Source organism: Hylobates moloch, unplaced genomic scaffold, assembly GCF_009828535.3.
Source record: "Hylobates moloch isolate HMO894 unplaced genomic scaffold, HMol_V3 SCAFFOLD_16, whole genome shotgun sequence".
NCBI lineage: Eukaryota > Metazoa > Chordata > Mammalia > Primates > Hylobatidae > Hylobates > Hylobates moloch.
In genome coordinates, this window is record NW_026652291.1 from 44,434,867 (window position 1) to 44,455,449 (window position 20,583).

A 20,583-nucleotide genomic window follows, 5' to 3' on the forward strand; every position below is an offset into this window, starting at 1 on the left:
GCAGTCTGAGATCAAACTGCAAGACCGTAGCGAGGCTGGGGGAGGGGCGCTGCCATTGCCAAGGCTTGAGTAGCTAAACAAAGCAGCCGGGAAGCTCGAACTGGGTGGAGCCCACCACAGCTCCAGGAGGCCTGCATGCCTCTGCAGACTCCACCTCTAGGGGCAGGGCATAGCCAAACAAAAGGCAGCAGAAACCTCTGCAGACTTAAATGTCCCTGTCTGACAGCTTTGAAGAGCACGCAGCTGGAGATCTGAGAACGGACAGATTGCCTCCTCAAGTGGGTCCCTGACCCCTGAGTAGCCTAACTGGGAGGCACCCCCCAGTAGGGGCAGACTGACACCTCACATGGCCAGGTACTCCTCTGAGACAAAACTTCCAGAGGAACGATCAGGCAGCAACATTTGCGGTTCAGCAATATCCGCTGTTCTGCAGCCACCGCTGCTGATACCCAGACAAACAGGGTCTGGAGTGGACCTCCAGCAAACTTCAACAGACCTGCAGCTGAGAGTCCTGACTGTTAAAAGGAAAACTAACAAACAGAAAGGACATTCACACCAAAACCCCACCTGTAGGTCACCATCATCAAAGACCAAAGGTAGATAAAACCACAAAGATGGGGAAAAAACAGAGCAGAAAAACCGGAAACTCTAAAAAGCAGAGCGCCTCTCCTCCTCCAAAGGAACGCAGCTCCTCACCAGCAATGGAACAAAGCTGGATGGAGAATGACTTTGACGAGGTGAGAGAAGAAGGCTTCAGATGATCAAACTACTCCAAGCTAAAGGAAGAAGTTCGAACCCATGGCAAAGAAGTTAAAAACCTTGAAAAAAAATTAGACGAATGACTAACAAGAACAATCAATGCAGGGAAGTCCTTAAAGGACCTGCTGGAGCTGAAAACCAAGGCACGAGAACTACGTGATGAATGCACAAGCGTCAGTAGCCGACTTGATCAACTGGAAGAAAGGCTATCAGTGATAGAAGATCAAATGAATGAAATGAAGAGAGAAGTTTAGAGAAAAAAGAATAAAAAGAAAGAAACAAAGCCTCCAAGAAATATGGGACTATGTGAAAAGACCAAATCTCTATCTGATTGATGTACCTGAAAGTGACAGGGAGAATGGAACCAAGTTGGAAAACACTGCAGGATACTATCCAGGAGTACTTCCCCAATCTAGCAAGGCAGGCCAACATTCAAATTCAGGAAATACAGAGAACGCCACAAACATACTCCTCGAGAAGAGCAACTCCAAGACACATAATTGTCAGATTCACCAAAGTTGCAATGAAGGAAAAAATGTTGAGGGCAGCCAGAGAGAAAGTTGGGTTACCCACAAAGGGAAGCCCATCAGACTAACAGCAGATCTCTTGGCAGAAACTCTATAAGCCAGAAGAGAGTGGGGGCCGATATTCAACATTCTTAAAGAAAAGAATTTTCAACCCAGAATTTCATATCCAGCCAAACTAAGCTTCATAAGTGAAGGAGAAATAAAATACTTTACAGACAAGCAAATGCTGAGCGATTCTGTCACCACCAGGCCTGCCCTAAAAGAGCTCCTGAAGGAAGCACTAAACATGGAAAGGAACAAGTGGTACCAGCTACTGCAAAAACATGCCAAATTATAAAGACCATCAAGGCTAGGAAGAAACTGCATCAACTAACGAGCAAAATAACCAGCTAACATCATAATGACAGGATCAAATTCACACATAACAATATTAACCTTAAATGTAAATGGGCTAAATGCTCCAATTAAAAGACACAGACTGGCAAGTTGGATAAAGAGTCAAGACCCATCAGTGTGCTATATTCAGGAAACCCATCTCACGTGCAGAGACACACATAGGCTCAAAATAAAGGGATGGAGGAAGATCTAACAAGCAAATGGAAAACAAAGGCAGGGGTTGCAATCCTAGTCTTGGATAAAACAGACATTAAACCAACAAAGATCAAAAGAGACAAAGAAGGCCATTACATAATGTAAAGGAATCAATTCAACAAGAAGAGCTAACTATCCTAAATATATATGCACCCAATACAGGAGCACCCAGATTCATAAAGCAAGTCCTTAGAGACCTACAAAGAGACTTGGACTCCCACACAATAATAATGGGAGACTTTAACACCCCACTGTCAACATTAGACAGATCAACGAGACACAAAGTTAACAAGGCTATCCAGGAATTGAACTCAGCTCTGCACCAAGCAGACCTAATAGACATCTACAGAACTCTCCACCCCAAATCAACAGAATATACATTCTTTTCAGCACCACACCACACCTATTCCAAAATTGACCACATAGTTGGAAGTAAAGCACTCCTCAGCAAATGTAAAAGAACAGAAATTATAACAAACTGTCTCTCAGACCACAGTGCAATCAAAATAGAACTCAGGATTAAGAAACTCATTCAGAACCGCTCAAATACATGGAAACTGAACAACCTGCTCCTGAATGACTACTGGGTACATAACGAAATGAAGACAGAAATTAAGATATTCTTTGAAACCAACGAGAACAAAGACACAACATACCAGAATCTCTGGGACACATTCAAAGCAGTGTGTAGAGGGAACTTTATAGCACTAAATGCCCACAAGGGAAAGCAGGAAAGATCTAAAATTGACACCCTAACATCACAATTAAAAGAACTAGAAAAGCAAGAGCAAATACATTCAAAAGTTAGCAGAAGGCAAGAAATAACTAAGATCAGAGCAGAACTGAAGGAGATAGAGACACAAAAAACCCTTCAAAAAAATCAATGAATCCAGGAGCCGGTTTTTTGAAAAGATCAACAAAATTGATAGATCACTAGCAAGACTCATAGGAAGAAAAGAGAGAAGAATCAAATAGATGCAATAAAAAATGATAAAGGGGATATTGCCACCGATCCCACAGAAATACAAACTACCATCAGAGAATACTATAAACACCTCTATGCAAATAAACTAGAAAATCTAGAAAAAGTGGATAAATTCCTGGGCACATACACCCTCCCAAGACTAAACCAGGAAGAACCTGAATCTCTGAATAGACCAATAACAGGCTCTGAAATTGAGGCAATAATTAATAGCTTACCAACCAAAAAAAGTCCAGGACCAGATGGATTCCGAATTCTACCAGAGGTACAAGCAGGAGCTGGTACCATTCCTTCTGAAACTATTCCAATCAATAGAAAAAGAGGGAGTCCTCCCTAACACATTTCATGAGGCCAGCATCATCCTGATAACAAAGCCTGGCAGAGACACAATAAAAAAAGAGAATTTTAGACCAATATCCCTGATGAACATTGATGCAAAAATCCTCAATAAAATACTGGCAAACCGAATCCAGCAGCACATCAAAAAGCTTATCCACCACGATCAAGTGGGCTTCATCCCTGGGATGCAAGGCCGGTTCAATATACGAAAATCAATAAATGTAATCCAGCATATAAACAGAACCAAAGACAAAAACCACATGATTATCTCAATAGATGCAGAAAAAGCCTTTGACAAAATTCAACAACGCTTCATGCTAAAAACTCTCAATAAATTAGCTATTGATGGGACGGATCTCAAAATAATAAGAACTATCTATGATAAACCCACAGCCAATATCGTACTGAATGGGCAAAAACTGGAAGCATTCCCTTTGAAAACTGGCACAAGACAGGGATGCCCTCTCTCACCAGTCCTATTGGAAGTTCTGGCCAGGGCAATCAGGCAGGAGGAGGAAATAAAGGGTATTCAATTAGGAAAAGAGGAACTCAAACTGTCCCTGTTTGCAGATGACATGATTGTATATCTAGAAAACCCCATCGTTTCAGCCCAAAATCTCCTTAAGCTGATACACAACTTCAGCAAAGTCTCAGGATACAAAATAGATGTGCAAAAATCACAAGCATTCTTATACACCAATAACAGACAGACAGCCAAATCATGAGTGAATTCCCATTCACAATTGCTTCAAAGAGAATAAAATACCTAGGAATCCAACTTAAAAGGGATGTGAAGGACCTCTTCAAGGAGAACTACAAACCACTGCTCAATGAAATAAAAGAGGACACAAACAAATGGAGGAACATTCCATGCTCATGGGTAGGAAGAATCAATATCGTGAAAATGGCCATACTGCCCAAGGTAATTTATAGATTCAATGCCATCCCCATCAAGCTACCAGTGACTTTCTTCACAGAATTGGAAAAAACTACGTTAAAGTTCATATGGAACCAAAAAAGAGCCTGCATTGCCAAGTCAATCCTAAGCCAAAAGAACAAAGCTGGAGGCATCACCCTACCTGACTTCAAACTATACTACAAGTCTACAGTAACCAAAACAGCATAGTACTGGTACCAAAACAGAGATATAGACCAATGGAACAGAACAGAGCCCTCAGAAATAATGCCACATATCTACAACTATCTGCTCTTTGACAAACCTGACAAAAACAAGAAATGGGGAAAGTACCCTATATTTAACATATGATGTTTTTTTAGACGGAGTCTCGCTCTGTCGCCCAGGCTGGGTGCAGTGGCGCAATCTCGGCTCACTGCAAGCTCCGCCTCCTGGGTTCACGCCATTCTCTTGCCTCAGTCTCTCTGAGTAGCTGGGACTACAGGCGCCCACTACCACGCCCGGTTAATTTTTTTGTATTTTTAGTAGAGATGGGGTTTCACCGTGGTCTCGATCTCCTGACCTTGTGATCCGCCTGCCTCGGCCTCCCAAAGTGCTGGGATTACAAGCATGAGCCACCGTGCCCAGCCGGGATTTCCTATTTAATAAATGGTGCTGGGAAAACTGGCTAGCCATATGTAGAAAGGTGAACCTGGATCCCTTCCTTACACCTTATACTAAAATTAATTCAAGATGGATTAAAGACTTACATGTTAGACCTAAAACCATAAAAACCCTAGAAGAAAACCTAGGCATTACTATTCAGGACGTAGGCATGGGCAAGGACTTCATGTCTAAAACACCAAAAGCAATGGCAACAAAAGCCAAAATTGACAAATGGGATCTAATGAAACTAAAGAGCTTCTGCACAGCAAAAGAAACTACCATCAGAGTGAACAGGCAACCTACAGAATGGGAGAAAATTTTCGCAACCTACTCATCTGACAAAGGGCTAATATCCAGAATCTACAATGAACTCAAACAAATTTACAAGAAAAAAACAAACAACCCCATCAAAAAGTGGGCGAAGGACATGAACAGACACTTCTCAAAAGAAGACATTTATGCAGCCAAAAAACACATGCAAAAATGCTCATCATCACTGGCCATCAGAGAAATGCAAATCAAAACCACAATGAGATACCATCTCACACCAGTTGGAATGGCCATCATTAAAAAGTCAGTAAACAACAGGTGCTGGAGAGGATGTGGAGAAATAGGAACACTTTTACACTGTTGGTGGGACTGTAAACTAGTTCAACCATTGTGGAAGTCAGTGTGGCGATTCCTCAGGGATCTAGAACTAGAAATACCATTTGACCCAGCCATCCCATTACTGGGTATATACCCAAAGGAGTATAAATCATGCTGCTATAAAGACACATGCACACGTATGTTTACTGCGGCACTATTCACAATAGCAAAGACTTGGAACCAACCCAAATGTCCAACAACGATAGACTGGATTAAGAAAATGTGGCCGGGCGCGGTGGCTCACGCTTGTAATCCCAGCACTTTGGGAGGCCGAGGCGGGCGGATCACGAGGTCAGTAGATCAAGACCACGGTGAAACCCCGTCTCTACTAAAAATACAAAAAAAATTAGCCGGGCTTGGTGGCGGGCGCCTGTAGTCCCAGCTACTCAGAGAGGCTGAGGCAGGAGAATGGTGTGAACCCAGGAGGCGGAGTTTGCAGTGAGCCGAGATCGTGCCACTGCACTCCAGCCTGGGCGACAGAGCGAGACTCCGTCTCAAAAAAAAAAAAAAGAAAATGTGGCACATATACACCATGGAATACTATGCAGCCATAAAAAATGATGAGTTCATGTCCTTTGTAGGGACATGGATGAAACCGGAAATCATCATTCTCAGTAAACTATCGCAAGGTCAAAAAACCAAACACCACATGTTCTCATTCATAGATGGCAATTGAACAATGAGAACACATGGACACAGGAAGGGGAACATCACACTCCGGGGACTGTTGTGGGGTGGAGGGAGGGGGGAGGGATAGCATTAGGAGATACACCTAATGCTAAATGACGAGTTACTGGGTGCAGCACACCAACATGGCACATGGATACATATGTAAAAAACCTGCACATTGTGCACATGTACCCTAAAACTTGAAGTACAATAATAAAAAAAAATTAAATAAAAAAGAGATCATTATCATTAAAAAAAAATCTAGAGCAAGAAGGCTTTTCAGTGTTACATATGGGGATATATCAAACACCTGCTTTTCAAATGACCTATTTTGCATCAGTTTCTCTGTCAGTGAGCAAGTCGTCAAGGTAATACCCATCAAAAAAGCTAACTGGAGTTTGTCTTATTTTTATGCAACAAAATAAACTATAGATAGTATATTTAGTAAACGTAGTAAGCAAATACCTTTACTGTGAACCAAAACCATAATACTGAAAGATTCCAAAAAGAATTGGTCTTTCAATTACCTAAAATTTAAAACACTTATTTTTAATTTAAAAAATTAAAATACAACAGTTACTGTTTGAGAAAATGTAATCAAACTAACAGTTTAATGAAGACAGTTTGAACTGCAACTCTGACAGTAGCGGTATACATTTTAGTAATCTCAAACTTGCTCTCTGGGTCTATTTTTTTTAGTTTTATAAAAATATCTCTAAATGCAGCAAACTTCCAAATTGAGAAGAAAAAACCATTAGGCTCTTAAATGGAGACTGACTACAATGTTCAAATCCTAATTCTAGCTTTCCGGTCAGCATATCTAGCTAGTCATTCAGTCTGTCACTGCCATCGGACTTCTTTTATGTTGCAAAAATTAGAAGCACTTTTCCATGCCCGAGACAACATGAATATGAGTAATGGCTTCTTGCTTAACATTGAGGCCTTAATAAAATGTGTACACAGTCAGCCAAATGTTTGATCTCCACATACTCACTTTTTAACAACAAAAAATCTGCAGCATCTCAGCATATAAACTAAATCAACACTAGGGAAATATTTTTAAAATTCTGCTCTGTCATTTGGGCAATTTCTTAAAATGCTGAAAACAGTGTAAACTGGTATTGACTGTTGAAATGCAATTTGAACAATGAAACTTTAAAATATTTAAAACATTTTACCCCTAAGAGCTTGTCTTAAGTAAAACTAAAATCAAGAGAAATCATCATATGCAAAGATACTCAGGGGGTATTGTTTCAACTGGAAAAACAAAACTAACCTAAATGCTCAACAGTGAGAAAGTGGTTACATAAATTGTGGTAGGTATTTTTGATAGAATAATATGTAGCCATTTAAAATTCTATTTAAAATACTAAAATGCCAGTATTATTTTAGGTGAAAAAATACATAAAAAGACTAAAATGAATTACAAATGGTCACAAACTTTTTTCTTTTTCTTTCTTCTTTTTTGGCAGGGAAGGATTTCCAATAGTCTATAATGAATATAATACAAGTGGTAGAACTTTATTTTTAAAAACCACATTTTTGTACAGTTCCATTTTCTCTACCAAATATCTGGTAGGTTTTATTTAAGCTGTAATTTTAATTTTCTCTGGTGTTTAGTAATTGAAGTATTGCTTGGTCTACTAACAGGAGATTTTTTTTCAGCTCTTTCCTACCATCAAAGTTTTATGAAAGATGTTTTGAGAGATACAAAAATAAGATGTGGTGATGTCCAGTTACATTAATAGCATATTCCTAGAGAACAGGAATAACAGTAATTATGACAATTACAAAATTAATTGAGTCTTTTACAAGAATTGATACAAACAGTACTTGGCATGACTGACCTTAAGTAAACAAATGACTGAAAGCAATCATTAGCAGTTTATTTTAGGAAACTTTTGATATTAAAGAAATCAATGCTATGTTTTGTGGGAGCAGAAAGGCTATAAATCTTAATCAAGTAAATTTGGGGAAAATTTCTTCCTTAATGTACCATCAAGGCACACTTTAATGCTATAATATTTTTGTGAGAGCAAGAGTTGGGCCTCCACAGGAATCGCTTAGAAACCTGCTTCCCATGAAATAGTGGAATATTTCCAGCTAGTTATTCCAGTGTTCTGTCTGCTTTGCATTTTTTCCTCAATGAAATAGGACAATTAATAAACTCTGGTCATAGTACAGAGCCCAAGTTTCAGCAGCAGCAATATTATCTTTGGATCTGGGTTGAGGGACATGAGTTATTTAAATACAGTTCAACTCTCAGAAAGCTAGGCATTGGGAATGTACCCTTATTATTTTGAAATTCTTGTCTTTCTTGTGTTTTCTATCATTTTCCTCTGATCTTTTTTTTTTGTATTCTTTGTCTATGCAGGTCATTCATTTTTTGAATATTCACTATGCAATTTCATTGACACTTCTGATCTTTCTTACCATGTGTTTAGATGCCAATGTGCCAACTGAATGTGGCATGATTTTAAAACAACCAACACAGAAAACAGAATGCTAGAATACTAGGGACATTCTTTCTCATGGCACAGAGGATGTGATATTGCATATATAGAGATGATTCTGAGATCTCAGTATACTACTTAGCTCTTCAGTGAACAATATTTACAGTTATATCCTATAAATGGTAATAGTTTTCAACTTTTGGCCTCAACCTATAGATAAAAACAAACAAATATAATTATAAAACAGAAAGTAAATATTGTCAATCTGATAATGTAAAGGTACAGCAGACAGACTATAGGAAATAGGAATAAGGAAGATGAAAGAACAGAAGCGCTAGTATAATAAAGGCAGAAGATAAAAAGATACTGACTAAAGTTGATGGAACAAAATTAAATGTTTATATGTATTTAATTTAGAGTTACAGAATAATCAAAGAACAATCGAATATAAACTAATGAATATTAGAAGGGAGAAGGGGAGGGATTAGTGTAGCTGAACTTTTGCTAACCTCGTGCAGTGAAGAGTCAATAGATAATCTCTTAAATCAATAAATAACCAAAAGCTATTATTTAGACTTAGAGAGGCAATCGCCAAAAAAATTAAAAACAAAACCCTTTACATGTTGCTAACTCTGGGAAATGGGATAAAACTAGGGAAGAATGGGTGGGGAATTGTTTTAAGTTCTGCATAAGTGTGCGCGCACACACACACACACACACACACACACACACACACGACCATATATTACTTTTGATAAAAATAAAAAGGAAAGGTTAATGTAAAAATGTTTAACCCTGCAGAGATTCACACCCACCCTTCACTGCAACTCAATAACAAAAAATTCAGCTTCTGCTTAAGGGAACACTTAATCCAATGTCAAGGTAAACACTACAAAGGAATCACTACACAAGGCGAGCACACACATAATGTTGCCAGGGTTTCTCAACCTTGCCACTACTTTTGGGCCCAGATCATTATTTGTTGTTGGGGGCTGTCCTGTGTATTGTAGAATGTTTAGCAGCATTCCTGGCCTTTACCCACTAGCTGCCAATAGCCCCTTGCCTCACCCTGCCCTCCCTAATCCCCAGCTGTGACAATCAGAAATGCCTCCAGACATTGCCAAATGCCCCATGGGAGAAAAACCAAGTCCAGTTTAGAACCACTCATTAATAAGAAGGATGAGACAAGTACACTAATTCACTTTAGATAGACCCATACAATCAGCCCACTTAGTTTAACTGTGGGTTTACTGAACTATGATCCCTGATCAAAAGAAGAAAAACAGATCAAAATATAGTTTGGACAGCTCACTACCATTCCAAACCATAAGAAAATGTCCACAGTGAGCTTTGAAATGGGAAACGTATCTATTACCTTTCAGTTAGTTTTAGTTCTGTGATTGTCACAGTGAGAGTATCTCATAGTGCTGAATGGAATTCATTATATCCCTAAAACGACTCACGTCCTTCATAGGATACCCAAACGATGCTGAGAGGATGGGGGGAGATGGCTGTCAGCTCTCTATTGAGAAATGGTATGTGTCAGTGTCCATAATGTCATGTAGGTATTGAACACTATATTTGATAAGCTACGTAAAGAATTTTTTTTTCCCTTGGAAATGGAGTTTCGCTCTTGTCGCCCAGGCTGGAGTGCAGTGGTGGCAATCTCAGCTCACTGCAACCTCTGCATCCCGGGTTCAAGCAATTCTCCTGACTCGGGCTCCCAAGTAGCTGGGATTACAGGCGCCCGCCATCACGCCTGGCTAATTTTTTGTAGTTTTAGTAGAGATGGGGTTTCGCCATGTTGGGCAGGCTACTGGTCACGAACTCCTGACCTCGTGATCCACCTGCCTTGTCCTCCCCCAAAGTGCTGGGATTATAGGTGTGAGCCACCGGGCCTGCCCAAGAATTTTTAAAGACACTTTTGACTACACATAATTTTTGCCTTGCATGTTTATTTTGGAACTTATGTAATCTCTTTGTAGTTTTAATACATCCATCTATTCATCGCCATGTATCCAGCTTTTATTAAATACTCTCTGTGTGTCAAGCACATGGCAGATGCTACAAACAATGGTTAATGGTTTGAATATATATTAAATTTTCCAGAAATACAATTACCATGTAAATGCAGAAAAGACTATAATTTATTTTGTTTGGAACTTTGCAAAAAATCGTTTCCTAAATGGAAAGTCACATCACTAACATTTACTTTTTGTGTCTTCTTTATTTCATTGTTATGGCATTATATGAAGTAAGTAGTATATTAGTTTCCTAAGGCTGCTGTAAGAAATAATCACAAACTTCATGGCTTAAAACAACAGAAATGTATTCTTTCTCAGTTCTAAAGTCCAGAAATCCAAAACCAGTTTCATGATGTGTAAATCAAGGTGTCCGCAGGGCCACTCTTCTGAAGGCTCTAGAAAGAATCCATTCCTTGCCTCTTGCAGTCTCTGGTAGCTGCTGGCATGCCTTGATTTGTGGTCATGTCATTCCAGTCTCTGCCTCAGAGGTCATGTTGCCTGCATCTCCTCTATGATATTCCCTCCATGATACATGTGACTGAATTTAGAGTCCACCAGGATAATCTCTCCATCTCAACATCTTAACTCAGTCACATCTGCAAAGTTCTTTTTTGCTATATAAGGTAACAATTACAGGTTTCAGGGACTAGGATGTGGCTACCTTTTCGGGAAGCATTACTTAGCTCACTGCAGTAGGGTATAATACCTATGGGAATTTCATTTCATATAGTAAAGGGAGCATTTAGAAAATGTTATAAAAAGAAGGTATTGAGAATCAGTGCTCAAGAGGGTTTTAAAACCTTTTTGCCTTAAAAAAGAAAAAAAAAAGAGGAGCACACAAAGGCCATTTCACTCCTTCTTTATTCCATTATCATTACTAGAAATTACAATCTTCATAAAATAATTGTAACCTTCTTTATGAAAAGGAAGACAGAAGACTACGTTCTCTTTGCCAGAGAAAGAGATTATGTTCTGGGCATTAGGAAGGACCAAAATTCTCTTTGGAAGCAACCAACAGTGGATTCCAGTATCTACTTTGACTCTTTTTCAACAACCTCAGTAGCTTCTCACTGTTTCAGCAAAAACTACAAATTCCTTGGGATCTGAGACTTGTCTAACTCTCCAGTTTAATTTTCTCCTTTGTACTTTATGTACTACTAATAACAGTAAACTATTTTTGGTACTTTGAATACAATATGTAGTATATGACTTTGTATCCTTGCACATGCTGGAATATTCTCTCTTGCCTTGTCTGCTAGTCAAATTCCTTTTCAGCTTAGTTGTCCATGAACATTTACTGATCCTCGCCCTCCAACTAAGGGCAAGTTGAAACAAGAGAGTCCCCTGATCCCCCACGAAGGGCAGGGCGTGCGACAGGGCTGTGGCTTGTAAGTTCTGTTCAGCCACTGCACTCTCAAACCCCTTACAGGAGGGGGAGCTCACAGACCGGCAGGTGTAGGAGGCAGGGAGAGTGGTTTTGGGCTCCAGCCCCACAGGAGCATCTAGGAGTACATGCCTACAACTCCTGAAGCCCCAGTGGGCGTGCTATACAGTGCTCTTTTAGCTCTGCCATCCACAGATTGCTTAAGTATTAACCAGCTCAGTGCCCTCTTCATACCCAGTTTCTTTTCCTGTGTCCAGGAAGAATCAGGTCACAGACGGACTTGAAGGATGGTGAACGTGGGAATTGTATTAGGTGAAGGAGGTGGCTCTCAGTGAGATGGATGGGGAGCTGGAAAGGGGATGGAGTGGGAAGATGATCTTCCCCTGGAGTTCGGCTGTCCCATGGCCAATCTCCTCTCCAGCTGTCCCCAGCCGACCTCTCCTTGATGTTCAAACACTCCTTCTCTTCTCTCCTCTACTGTGCTCCTCTTCTGCTCCTCTGTTTGTCTGCTCGTCTGCCTGTCGACCTGGAATTTGGGGTTTATATGGGTACAGGATGGGGGGATGGCAGGCAAAAGGCAACATTTGGACATGAAAACAGAAATGCCTGTTCCCAATTAGGGCCATGGGTTTCCAGGCTTGTGGGGGTGGGGGCCTTTGCTGGGGATCCACCCTCTTGTACCCGGTATTTCCCTGCCTCCTGTCCATATCAAAGTTACATCTCTCTTCTGAGATATCACTATACCTTATACATATTTAAACTGTTAAATTTATCATACTACATTATAAGTTATTTGCTTATGTATTTGTTTCCCCTATTAGACTATGAGCTTTTTCAGGGAAGTAACTGGCTCTTATTTATCTCTTTATTATTAGTAGACAAGAGTATTGAATGAATGAATTTCTATCCTGTGCTTCAGTTCTAAGCCTTGTCCACCTACGTATACTTAAAAGTCCAAAACTGAACTCATTTTTATTTTGAACAACCTCCTCCTGCTGTGTTCCTATCTTCATTGATGACACTATCATTAATCCAGTGGCTCAAGCCAAAAACCTGGGAGATACACTAGACATCTCCTTCTCCTTTATTGTCCACATTTACTCAGATACCAGCTCCTCTCAACTGGAACTCTGCTGCACCCCACCATTTGTTAACCTGTTTCTTTCTTTTATTCACCTAATTACTACCTTGGTTCAATCCCTGTTTTATTCTTAGAGTTTTTTAACAGCCCGGCTTGACTGCTAATCTACTCAAGCACTGTTAATACAAATTAAGAGTTAGACCGACAAATGAGAAAGACAATCCCTTTACTCAGAGGAATAAGAAAAGAGTTTCCATCCTGAACACAATCCTGAGGGCAAGCATGACCTGGAGTGAGGACTGTGCCTTTGTGAAAAGAACAACTCCAGCCAGGCGGTGGCTCACATCTATAATCCCAGTACTTTGGGAGGCTGAAGTGGGCAGATCGCTGGAGCTTAGGAGTTTCAGATCAGCCTGACCAACATGGTGAAACCCCATCTCTACAAAAAGTACAAAAATTAGCCAGGCGTGGTGGTGCACACCTGCAGTCCCAGCTACTCGGGAGGCTGAGGTGGGAAGCTACTCAGGAGGCTGAGGCAGGAGGATCACTTGAGCCTGGGAGGTGGAGGCTGCAGTGAGCCAAGATTACAGCACTGCACTCCAGCCTGGGCAGCACAGTGAGATCCCATCTCAACACCCCCTCCCAAAAACACAAAAAACCTCACAACTCCAATCTGTAGATGGTGCTTAGATCTGCTGCTTAGTTATGTCCTGGGAATTCCTTCCACTTCTTCCCTGTGCCTGATTCCTTGTTTCTTTGTTACTCTCTAACTTTGGTAAAGGGTATACTCTATTGTTCACTAAGTAAGGGTGAATAAAAACTTTTGAGACCCTGCATATATGAAAATGACATTGTTCAAACTTCACACTTAAGCAATAGTTTGGCTAGTTATAGAATTCTATATTAAAATCATTTCCCCCCAAGAATTTTGAAGGTATTGTTTCATAGTCATCTAGTTTACAGTATTGCTCCTTAGGAAGACTTTCACTACTGTGATTCTTGATTCTTTGCACGAAATTTTTTTGTGTTGTCTGTTCCTTCTCTTGTAAGCTTTTAGAATATTATCTATATAACTGGATTTCTGATCATTCACAGTATGTCTTGGGTAACAATTATCTTACAAGTATTATACTGGACACTAGGAGGAAAACTTTTAATCTTGAAACTAATTTCCTTCAGTTACATCAATTTTTTGTATTATTTTGTTAATAATTTTCTACCATCCCTTTTAGTTTTTTCTTGTTGCAAAATTTCTATTATTTGCATGTGGTACTTCCTGGACCGATCTTCTAATTTTCTTATCTTTTCTCTCCCACTTTCAAGCTTTCTCTTTTTTTCCACCTCCAGGAAACTTCTGTAACTCTCCCAACCCAACGATTGAACTAATTTTGACTTCTAGGACTTTTGGTTTTCTGAATATACCCTTTTTATAATTCCTTATTTTTGTTTCAAGAATGCAGTATTTTCTTTTAGTTCTCTAAAGTTATTAAATGTAGCTTTTTAAGTTTTCATCTGGTCTTATATTGTCTGTTTTCTCTTTCCCTCTGAGTTTGTTTCTTTCCTTATTTGTGTTTTCTTTAATAATTTTAGTAGCAGTTTTAGGTTCACAACAAAGTTGAACAGAAAGTACAGAGTTCCCATATACCTCCTGCCCCCCACACATGCACAGCTTCCCCTACAATCAACATCCTGCATGAGAGTGGTACATTTGTTACAATCAATGTACATACATTAACATGTCATTATCACACAAAGTCCATAATTTACATTACAGGGTTCACTTTTGGTGCTGTACATTCTATAGGTTTTGACAAATATATAATGACACGTGTCCACTATTATAGTATCATACAGATTCATTTCACTGTCCTAAAGGTGAAGGTGCTCTGCCTATTCACACTCCCTCTGCTAAACTCTGGCAACCACTGATCTTTATTTTCTGCATAGTTTTGCCTTTTCCAGAATGTCACATACTTGGAATCATACAGTATGTAGCCTTTTCAGATTTTTTTTGTTTTATTACATACATTTAAGGTGTACAACATGATGTTTTGATGTACATAGAGAAATGATTACTAGAGTCAAGCAAATTAACATATCTACTCTCTCACATAGTTATCTTTTCTTTCCTCCCTCCCTTCCTTCCCACTCGCCCTTCCTCCTCCCTTTCTTCCTTCCTTGTGGTAAAAGCACCTGAAATCTACCCTCTTGGGAAATTTTCAGTAAACAATATTAAATATAGTATCATGCTGTACATTAGCTCTGTAGACTTATTCATTCTACATAACTGCAACTTTATACCCTTTGATGAACATCTTCCCATCCCCCACATAACCACTGTTCTACTCTTCATATGTATTTGACTTTTTCAGATTCCACATGAACGTGAGATGATGCAGTATTTTTCCTTCTGTGTCTGCCTCATTTCATTTAGCATAATGTTCTCCATGTCTATTCATGTTGCTGAAAATGGCAGGATCTCCTTAAGTCTGAACAATATTGCATTGTACGTACATATCACAATTTTTTATCCACTCACTTACTGACACTTAGGTTGTTTCTCTAACTTGGCTATCGTGAATAATGCTGCAATGAACATGGGAGCATAGATATCTTTACAAGGTACCAATTTCATTCCCTTTGGGTATAAATCCAGAAGAGGAATTGCTGGATCATATGGTTTCTTTCACTTGATAATATGCGTTTAAGATTCCTCCATGACTTTTCATGGCTGGATGCCTCATTTCTTCTTTTTTTTGAGATGGAGTCTTGCTCTGTCGCCCAGGCTGGAGTGCAGTGGCACGATCTCAGCTCACTGCAACCTCCACTTCCTGGGTTGAAGTGATTCTCCTGCCTCAGCCTCCCGAGTAGCTGGGATTACAGGTGCGTGCCACCAAACCCGGCTAATTTTTGTATTTTTAGTAGAGACGGGGTTTCACCATGTTGGCCAGGCTGGTCTTGATCTGCTGACCTCAGGTGATCCGCCCACGTTGGCCTTCCAAAGTGCTGGGAGTACAGGCATGAGCCACTGTGCCGGCTATTTTTTTTTTTTTTTTTGAGACGAAGTTTAGCTCTTGTCGCCCATGCTGGAGTGCAATGGCATGATCTCAGCCCACTGCAGCCTAAGCCTCCAGGGTTCAAGTGATTCTCCTCCTTCAGCCTACCAACTAGCTGGGATTACAGGTGCCCACCACCATGCCCAGCTAATTTTTTTTGAGACGGAGTTTTGCTCTTGTTGCTCAGGCTGGAGTGCAATGGCTTGATCTCAGCTCACCGCAACCTCTGCCTCCCGGGTTCAAGCGATTCTCCTGCCTCAGCCTCCTGAGTAGCTGGGATTACAGGCATGCACCACCATGCCCAGGTAATTTTGTATTTTTAGTAGAGATGGGGTTTCCCCATGTTGGTCAGGTTGGTCTCGATCTCCCGAGCTCAGGTGATCCGCCCGCCTCGGCCTCCCAAAGTGCTGGGATTACAGGCGTGAGCCAAGGCTCTGGCACCTCATTTCTACTTAGTGCTGAATAATATCCCATTGTACAAATATATCAGTTTTTAAAATTCTTTCACTTCTGAGGAACATTTTAGTTGCTTCCAGATTTTGGTAAATATAAGGCTGTTATTAACATCTTTATGGAGGTTTTTGTGTAGAAGTATGTCTTGAACTCATTTGGGTAAATACCAAGGAGCACTACTGATGGATCCTATGACGAGATTATATTTAGTTTGGTTAAAAAACTGCCAAACGGTATTCCAAAGTAGCTGTACCATTTCTCATTCCCACCAGCAATGAATGAGAGTTCCTGTTGTCCCACATCCTCACCAGTATTTGGTATTGTCAGTGTTTCGGATTTTTGTCATTCTAATACATGTGTAGAGGTATCTCATTATTGGCTTGTGTGTGTGTATGTGGCTGTTTTAGTAAGTATCTTTCACATTAAAGGTTTTCCTGAAATATCTGGTGATACTTGGCTATTTCTTGACGTAAGTGTGATGCATTAAAAGACTACATACAAGCTGTGTGTACACAGAAGAGGCTTATTGAGTGGTACACTTAACTATATGATGATTAAACAGGAGGTACTCAGCTCTTTCTTGAAGGGCCCTCAACTATTTTTACCTGTAGGTCCTTTCTCTTGGGCAGGAGAAATTCTGTTGAAAATATTCCTCCAATCCCTTAAGTGAAAGTAGAAAGACTTGCTGCCAGCAGTCTCAGAACTCCTACTAACTGGACCCTCCTTCAGTTAGACGATTTTCACTTAATCTCCCTGTTTTCAGTAAGGTGATCTTGGCCTTAACTACACCTAATATCTATGATTGCTGAGTCCTTTTAGTTTACCTTCTCCAGAAAATAAGCTTCCAGGTTCCTATAATAGTGGGGAAATGGGAGCACAGTGTTATGAAAGTGGACTCTGGAGTTAGCTTGCCTAAATCGAATTATTAGCTCTTCTAACTAGCTAGCTGTGCAACCTTAAGCAAGCTAGTTAATCACTCAGTGCCTCAGTTTCCTATCTCTAAAGTGGATATAACAATTTCTACCTCATATTGCTATTGTGAGAATAATACATGCAAATCTTTTAAAACAGCACCAGGAAGACAGTATGCTAAAAAATGTTATCTGGCCAGGTGCGGCGGCTCAAGCCTGTAATCCCAACCATTTGGGAGGCCAAGGTGGGTGGATCACCTGAGGTCAGGAGTTCGAGACCAGCCTGGCCAACACTGTAAAACCCCGTCTCTACTAAAAAATACAAAAATTAGTCGGATGTGGTGGTGGGTGCCTGTAATCCCAGCTACTTGGGAGGCTGAGGCAGGAGAATCACTTGAACCTGGGAGGCAGAGGTTGCAGCGAGCAAAGATCCGCCACTGCACTCCAGCCTGGGCGACAGAGCAAGACTCTGACTCAAAAAAAAAAAAAAAAAAAAAAAGTTCGGAGGCAGGAACTCATAGGAAGTCTCTTAAGATGCCAGAGGGCTGAGACATGAGAACTGCTTGAACCCAGGAGGCAGAGGCTGCGGTTTGTCTAGATCGCGCCACTGCACTCCAGCCTGGACAAGAGAGCAAGACTCTGTCTAAAAAAAAAAAAGTTATCTTTAAAGAAAAAAAACATAACAGAGGGAGCAGCATTATTATATTTCCCACCTCACACTCAGTCCCCAGATGAATATATGTTCACTGAGTAGAATAGAGGCAGGATTACCCAGTACTATTTAAAGTTATTTTCTCTCCCACTTTTGAACTGTATGAAGTAAAATGACATGAACTTAAATACCTGTTATGATTTAATTCTACTGTAATCCTGGGGAGGGGTTATGGCGTGATCTACACAGTAGCAATAAGGAAGGAGAATTAAGCAGATCCGAGAAATATTTACAAAATTAATTTGTAACTGGGTGAATGTACGAGGTGAAGGAGATAAAAACTGGTGGTATCATTCACGGAGGGACGGTACAGGAAGAGGAGCACATTTGAGCCATTAAAGATGAAAGGTAAGTTTAATTTTAAACATGTTGAGCTCACAAAGCCTCTGGAACATCTAAATGGAGATCTCCAATATCAGAGGTAGCTGATATGTTTCGGCAGCACGGATGGGAGTCATCAACCTATTTTTGGTAGCTAAGCTATAAAAGTTTATAATGTTATTCAAAGATAGTAAAGTACAAGGATGGATAAAGATGGAATCCTGGTGGGGTAGAGACTGCTGGTTGTCTCTTCCCTTCTTCTACCTGAGTAACAGAACCCTGACTTTTAGTTGGGCTCATTGCCACCTTTAATAAACGCTATATTTTCTAGGTCCCTATGCAATTTAGTATGGCCATCGGGCATATTAAGTTTTGGCAACAAGAAAATGGAGTCTTAAGTGAGATTCAGCTCGTAGGCATCCCTTTCTCTCTTTCTGCTCTCTAGAACATGGATGCGATGTCTGCACTCCACAAGTCATCCTAGACCTCAAGGATGGGGAAGGCACACACAAGAATAATGGAACAGAAAGGTAGATCCTCTTTCCTTGATGACACTGTAGATCAACCGTTGCTGCTTGCAATTTTAAATGACATTGTATAAAAAGACCTCACAGAAGAGGTAAGATTTGTCAAAGCCTTGAAGGTGATGAGTGAGCAAAGCCATGTGGGAAACTGGGGGAGGAAACGCCCAAGAAGAGCACAGAAAGCACAAAGGTATGGAAGCAGGAGACTACCCAGCACGACTGGGGAAAAGTGAGCACAATTTTAGAGCCAGACTGTGTGGGTTTGAATTCTGGCTCCTATACTTCCTAACTGGGAAGTTACTTTCACTTCTCTTGGACAAGTTACTTTAACCTCTCTGTGCCACAGTTACCTCATTTCAAAAAATGGAAATAATATTGATACTTACCTCATAATATTATTATGAAGATTAAATGAATATTCATAAAGTCCTTAGAATGATGCTAAGTGCTATGTAAATGTTACATAAGATAAAAATTAAAAGTGTGACTGAAACCAGTGAGGGAGTACTGGAAGATAAGCCAAGGAGATAAAAAGGGCAGAAGACTTGTGTTGGACTTCGTAATGATTTCTGCTTTTACTCTGATTGAACTGGGAAGCAACTGGAGGATTTTGAGCAAAGGAATGCTATGACCTAAGTTACATTAACAGATCATTATGGTTGTATTGTTAAGAATAGACTGCAGGAAGTAAGAGTGGAAGTAAAAACAAAAAGATAAACTATTACTTTTGATGGTGGTAATAGTAACTGAAGATGGGTGGTAGCAATTAAATGAGAAAAAAACCAGATTATTAATTTTTTGGCCAGGCGCAATGGCTCATGCCTGTAATCCCAAGCACTTTGGGAGGTCAAGGCAGGAGGATTGCTTGAGCTGGTGTTGGAAAACAGCCTAGGCATCGTGGTAAGAGCCCATCTCTGCAAAAAATTAAAAAATGAGCCAGGTGTGGTGATGTGTATAGCCTGTAGTACCAGCAACTCAGGAGGCTGAGGTTAGTTAGGTGTGGTGACGTGCATGGTGATGTGTGCCTGTGGTTACCAGCTACCCGGGAGGCTAAGGCAGGAGATCGAGGCTGCAGTGAGCTATGTTCACACCACTACATTCTAGCCTGGGCCACAGAGCAAGACACTATCTCAAAAAAAAATTTTTTTTCAAGTGAAGGGAACAGTATGGCATGGATTGAACACGCAGAATGAGGGGGAAAAAGGGAGATACAGAATAACGTAAAGATCTTTGGCCTAAGCAATTAGAAGAAAGACAATACCATTTACTTAGATGGGAACAGTAGAAAGTGTAGATTGGTAGTATAAAGATGGGGAGTTTTACAAATCTGAGCTGTTAGACATCCAAGTGGAGATGTCACAGAGGCAGCTGGAGATGAGACTGAAATTCAGGGGAGAGTTCCAGGCCAGGGATATAAATTTTAAAATCACCATGAGCCCGAGAATGAGTGTAAAAGAAAAGAGATCACTCACACCTGTAATCCTAGCACTTTGGGAGGACAAGGTGGGCGGATCACTTGAAGACAGAAGTTTGAGACCAGCCTGGCCAACATGGCAAAACCCTGTCTCTACTAAAAATACAAAACTCA

The 20,583-nt window shown here is 40.3% G+C and overlaps 1 protein-coding gene across 2 annotated transcripts in view; it reads right to left on the reverse strand.

Annotated features, from left to right (window-relative positions):
• SLC38A6 (solute carrier family 38 member 6) overlaps positions 1 to 20,583 on the reverse strand; it is a 68,700-nt gene that overhangs the window by 39,235 nt on the left and 8,882 nt on the right. The gene's annotated exons all lie outside the window — the stretch shown is intronic.